We start from the raw sequence: 6,000 nt of genomic DNA, 5'->3' as shown, positions 1-6,000 counted from the left end.
CGGCTCGCCCTGGGGAGAAGAGCCCAGCGCTGCGTTAAGAGCCGCCCAGGGACCCCCCGCCCCTCCCGGTGCCCATCCACCCGTGCCCGTCCCCACGCACGACCGGGAGGTGACATCTCGCAGCGCCAGTGACGGCAAAGACAGCGTGGTTGGCCCCCCGAACGCCCCCGCGGCCCTCCCACCGGCCATCTCCCGGTGCCCCAGGGCCACCAGTGTCGCAGTCCAGCTTCCCCATCACCTCAGCCACAAACCAATTCATCCAATTTGAAGGTTTAAAACAGATCTTTTTATTAAAAGTTGACAATAATTTATGTATTTTACAAAGGAATAGAAAGTCTCTCCATATATATCATAGGAATCACAATACAAAAATATGTGTAAAATTCTGTACTTGATCGCTCCAGCCCCTGTTTTCGGGCTGTTGCAGCACTGAACTCAATGTTCTGTCTTTTGGATATGATTTTGGGGTTGGATTAGAGGACACAGGTCACGCCGGCCAGGGGGCCAAAAAAGTCCATTTTCTCCACGTTAATGTTTTGCATAAGTTTACAATAATCCCTTTTTATAAACTGTACAACACATCATACAGGGTTTAATACACGTATTCACAGGGCGATTTCCTGAGTCGAAGCTAAACCTGTTCCTGTGCACACACACACGCTGCCGGGGCCAAGGAGCCGGCGCCGGTCCAGGGGCATTGTCTCTTCCTGGTCAGGAATTCAGTTCACAAGCCGTGTAAGGCACTCAAGGAATCACTGAAGGCTACAGATATTATAGAGCAGAATACTGGAAATAACAGCCACATCCTCCAACAGCTTGAACAAGAAGTCCAGGCCTGACACGCACGTGGCGGTGGGTTTGGGGTGAGGGGGTGGCCCCCTCCTCCTGCTGCTGTACCTCTGCACTGAGGGGCTGCAGGAACCCCCCAGGTGAGGGCACTGTCCCCACGCCGCGGTCCTGTGGCTTGGAGACCGTGTTTTAGAAGATGCACCAGAGCCAGAGGTGAGGAGGGAGCAGCCGAGACCCGACACAGCTCATCTCATGGACAGCACCGGCTCCAGCTCGGCCCCAACCCACGGCCAGGGACTGATCAAACAAACCCATCACACAGAGCCCAGAGGGGTCACAGACAGAGACCGAGAACCCAGCAGAATCCCTTCCTGTGGAGTCAGGGAGCACATGGATGTCAATCCCCTCTGTGCATTTATACGGAGCGAACAGTTCTGAAAACATTCTTGCAGCCATTTCTTCTTTCCTATGTACAAAACTTCTTACATATTTATATTGACATATAGATAAGCACAATCCCTTATTTACACACAGACCTGTCCTGTACAGTTGGCTTTGTAATTAAAACCCCCAGGATTAAGGAAGTCGAGTCAATGGGAAAACAGAACTGATGCTTGAGACAGAAACACACAACAGGCAAGAGCACAGCCTGAGTGAAGAGCCATGTGATGGACCCAAGCCACTTCCTAGCACACACCTCAACTATCACCTGCAGGGCTTCCACTAAATACTGGTTTTTAAGACATGAAGTGTTTCAGTAGAACTCAAAATGGACCTGTTTTAGGTGAGAATGCAGAAGTGAAAATGCAGTTCATCCTGGAATCCCAGCACTGGTATCAGGATCTGGTAGAATTGGAGTTTGTTAAATTAATTCCATAATATAATCATTTACTGACATAAAAATCCACAACCTTTGCCTTAAAACGTTGCATCCATCCAGTACAAATATCACATCTGACCAATTCAATTCCGTTTCCACAGCTGAGCTCCCTGTGCTGGGTTAAAAGGGGTGGTCAGTGTACTGGTGTAGGGAGAGGGTTTAGAATTTCAGTATCAAGGGGTTCTCCTCATAACTTTACAAACTCCAGCCAAGCTTTGGAAGCAGTGCAGGTACCTACAGAACAAAACAAACACAGGAATTAACTACAGCTGGGCTCCTCTCCCCCACATGGGATTTTCAGTTCCATTCCACGGGCTATGCTGAGTTGTGTTAAGCAGCTCTCAGTTAAGTCTAAGTTGGCATAGGCTTAGCCAATTGCTGGATTTTCCCTGGAAAAAAAAAAAAAAAAGAGGTCATTTATTAAATGTTAAATGTGCCGTTTTCCCTAGGCTGTGCCACATATCATATCATTCATTTTCCTTAAGCAACACTCCCCTAACGGTTTTGGGTAACACTCAGAATATCGTGATGATAGTGATGAATGAAGAATTTAAAGTTTGCCTCATTTCACAAGCTCTGAGAGGACAAGCTGATAACCATGGAGCCAAATTCCACCTCCTCTGATGAGCAGAGACAGCACAAAGGACGTGGTGCCCACAGGTGGGAGGGTGGTCCTGCAGCTGCCCCGACCCTTCCTGTGCACCTCCTTGGACCCTCCTCTGTGTTCTCAGTTTCACACTCAGCTACGAGACCAGCGCCAGATGGAAGGGGAATTTCTGGGGCAGACACATGGGAAGCAGAACAGTTCAGCCAATGACTAGAAAGGAGAGAATCCCCCTTTCCCTGTCTCTTCTACCCCCAGACCTCATGAGCAGCTGAATCCCCCCTCCCCAGCACAGCCCCTGCACTGTGGGGGGAATGAATTAACCCTTCCCTGCCCACTTAGCCAGCAGGTCGGAAAATCCCAGACTGGGTTGGGCTGGAAGGGACCTTAAAGCTCATCTCATTCCACCCCCTGCCATGGGCAGGGACACCTTTCACCACACCAGGTTCTGGAGGTCAGGTGGCCCTTTTGTCCCTCCGCAGGAGGCTCTAGACAGGGACACGCAGCTCACAGGGGCACAGTAACACCCCAAGAATTTTTTCAGAAGCAATTCCTGAAAAGACACAGAACTTAAGAGAAACCAAGAGTAACTAACACCGTCTCTTCCAGATGCCGCTTTGCTTTATGCCCGGCTCTGTCACTGCTCATGGCACCGGGGTGGCAGCCCGGGCGGGGCGAGGCCGTCACAACGGGTTTGGGTGAAGGCAGACACGGTGCCTGCGCTGGGACCGCCGCGCTGCCACTTCAAATGTCACTCAGTGCGCCCGGGGCTGCCCGGGGCTAGCCGTGCCTCAGATAAAAGGCACAGTTACCACTCTCTCACCCCGCAATCTCCTGCCAAAGAGGGATTTTTTTTTTTTTTTTTAACAGAAAGCCGTACAAATGGGACAAAAGCCTTTCAGAAACGGTAATGGACGGAGCGCTAATATTTGTGCATCTGAGCATTCACAGCGTGTGGAAAACGGCAGCTTTGCTGAATAGAGCAATGCAAGAATGCAGTTCCTCAAAGATTATGGGTCACATTTCATAGGGGAGAGGAATCATAGAATGCCAGACTGGTTTGGGTTGGAAGGGACATGGCAGGGACACCTTCCACTGTCCCAGGTTGCTCCAAGCCCTGTCCAGCCTGGCCTTGGACACTTCCAGGGATGGGGCAGCCACAGCTTCTCTGGGCAACCTGTGCCAGGGCCTCAGCACCCTCACAGGGAAGAGTTTCTTCTGTACATCCAACATAAATTCCCCTCTTTCAGTTTGAACCCATTACTCCTTGTCCTGTCACTACAGTTCCCGATGAAGAATGGTCACCCTCATCAGCACAGCCTCTTAGCAAGGTTGCAGTGTAAGGAGACACATATATATATAAATATACATATATACGTTTCTTTCTTTGTAAGTGTTGCTAAGGGGATTTGCTGGGTTTGTTTAAACATGTCATCCTGAGCTGGAAATCCCATTTCCACGCTCTCGCCACCCGTGTTCCCCAGCGAGGGGCTGGTGGCAGTGGTGGAGCCTGGAAACCGATTTGGAATCCAGCTTGGGACCTATGAAGTTATGGGGGTTTACAGCAGATAAAGATCAGGGTACTAATAGTTATGGATCTTTCCATACTTACAGAAATTACAGCTGCAACCCCAGCTTGAACAGAGTGCACCTGATGTGATTTTTGCTAACACCTGCCTGTGTGAGCGGGATGAGGGGGTGAAGACCACTCAGGTAATTATCTACTGAGTGAAAATTAGTCTCTGCAAAAATTCAGATTCTGACTGCATTTGAGGCCACACTCCCATGGCTTTTGTGGTAGGAGGAAGGGTTACTGGCTCCGAGAATCTCAGCAATCAACAGCCCTTCGTTGTCACTTTGTTGCTAAATTCCTAATTTTTACTTAAGAACTAAGAGCACTGTTTTGCAGGACATCCCAGTGAACATATCCAATGGTGTGCTTTGTTCCTGGCCATGCTGACTTGGAAAATTGTGGGGTTTTCGTGCCTTAAGACTGTCATATCTACCAGTGGAAGGAAAATTACTGACCCGACCCATTTATGCTGGCAAACCCTGTGAGCTTAGCAGGAACTGCCCACAAGCATAAAAGCACTTCACCTCATTAATATTTATGGCCTGGAATCTGAAACGCCCTTCCTGGGCCCCCGAAGCTTTCCAGCATCTCCAGGGCCTGGGAGGAGGCTGGAGCTGGGCTGGGGGTGTCAGGCACTGCTGGAGCTGTGCCCCTCACCCCCATCACTGCTCTGCCAGGTCGGGACTAACAGGAACAAGCAGCACAGCTGAGTTTGAACCATTTCTGGTCACTTTTCTGCACAGTTTCGTGCCATAAGCAACCCACATGTAGGGCAGAGCTGGGCTTCTGGCATCGCCCTCCTGCACTGCAATCAGAATGCCGGGGGCTCTGCCACCACAATCAGGCTTTACCTGTCCTTTCCCAGTGGAGACAGGAGGAATTCTGACCCAGACACGCTACAAACTGCTTCTGCTATGGGATAAAATAGTGCTGGTCCCTTGAGGCTTGATAGCAGGGCTTTAAAAAGCTGTTTCCTTCCATTACAAATCATTTATCTGTGATAAAATCTTGATACTACTCATTTTACATGCACAGATATATGTGCACAGAAGCCTACAGCATTTTCTGTTCACGTTGGATTTTGAAGCAGCGTGTAACAAAGAGTGAGCAGAATATTTATAATTAAAACTATTTAATGACTGCTACCCCACCCAAAAAGCAGCATGCGTGAGCACAGCCCTGGTTCTTGCGCTCCCATCAGAACAGGTTAAATGGATCTATTTTGACCTATTATGCACTGCTTTTACAAAAATGGCTGATTCTGCACTGAAAACAGTTAGTTTTGTCCTTTAGAAAGCTGGTTTAGGTTAATTGCTGGTATCATCCCCTAATTACTGGGGGTATTTCATTTGGGTACACGGTGCGTATGAGTGACTGTGATCCACTTATATGCACTTTTCATGTAATTTGTAAATAATATTAAAGTGCTTTTTAAAAAGACAAATCTCTTCTTACAAGACAGTCATTATGGTGATGGAAAACGTACGGCAGCTATAAAATATATTTACATGTTGTGTAATATATAAAATATTAGGCAATATCACTATTTTTTACACATTGAAACAGCATCAATTTGTTTTCCAACTAAAGAAAATATGAGAAGAAAGAGAAGCTTTAGCTGCTCCATCCCTGTAAGTGTCCAAGGCCAGGTTGGACAGGTCTTGGAGCAACCTGGGATAGTGGAAGGTGTCCCTGCCCATGATAGGGGGTAGAATGAGATAATTTTTAAGGTCCTTTCCAACACAAACCGTTCTGGGATTCTAATTTAAAATATATGTCTTCTGTATTTGCAATAATGGGGATTTTATAAATGTCATTGTCAGTTAACCCTTAGAGAAATCTCTGTTTGTAAGGCCTGGGCAGTGAGTTCATGACTGGAATCCCTTATTGGCACCAGCATCCATCTGCTGCCACAGCTGGAAGGGCTGGAACGCCCATGAGGACATAAATCCTTGGGCTGGGAGTGTCTCCAGGAGCAGCTGGGATCAGGAATGTGGTGTTTGAGGGGCTCCCAGGAGAACTCCAGACAAAGCAGCCATTCAGCTCCACTCAGCATGGGCAGACAGGAATGGATTTTCGGTCCTTTCCCAATGGACCTGCAGGAACAGGAGCAGGTTGGTGGCAGCAACCAGTGCTGCCAGAGCTCAGGTGCTC

At 48.4% G+C, this 6,000-nt stretch overlaps 1 protein-coding gene across 1 annotated transcript in view; it reads right to left on the bottom strand.

Annotated features, from left to right (window-relative positions):
- Positions 1 to 263: 263 nt before the first annotated feature.
- Positions 264 to 6,000, bottom strand: part of JAKMIP3 (Janus kinase and microtubule interacting protein 3) — a 68,442-nt gene continuing 62,705 nt past the window's right edge. Inside the window, exon 25 of the mRNA XM_050337446.1 lies at positions 264 to 2,058. The gene's annotated coding sequence lies outside the window, so the exon portion shown is untranslated. The remainder of the gene's footprint in view (positions 2,059 to 6,000) is intronic.

Source organism: Myiozetetes cayanensis, unplaced genomic scaffold, assembly GCF_022539395.1.
Source record: "Myiozetetes cayanensis isolate MyiCay16 unplaced genomic scaffold, myiCay2020 scf10, whole genome shotgun sequence".
Lineage (NCBI taxonomy): Eukaryota > Metazoa > Chordata > Aves > Passeriformes > Tyrannidae > Myiozetetes > Myiozetetes cayanensis.
Note: the sequence above shows the minus strand (reverse complement) of the source record. Positions and strands in the feature narration are given on the sequence as shown.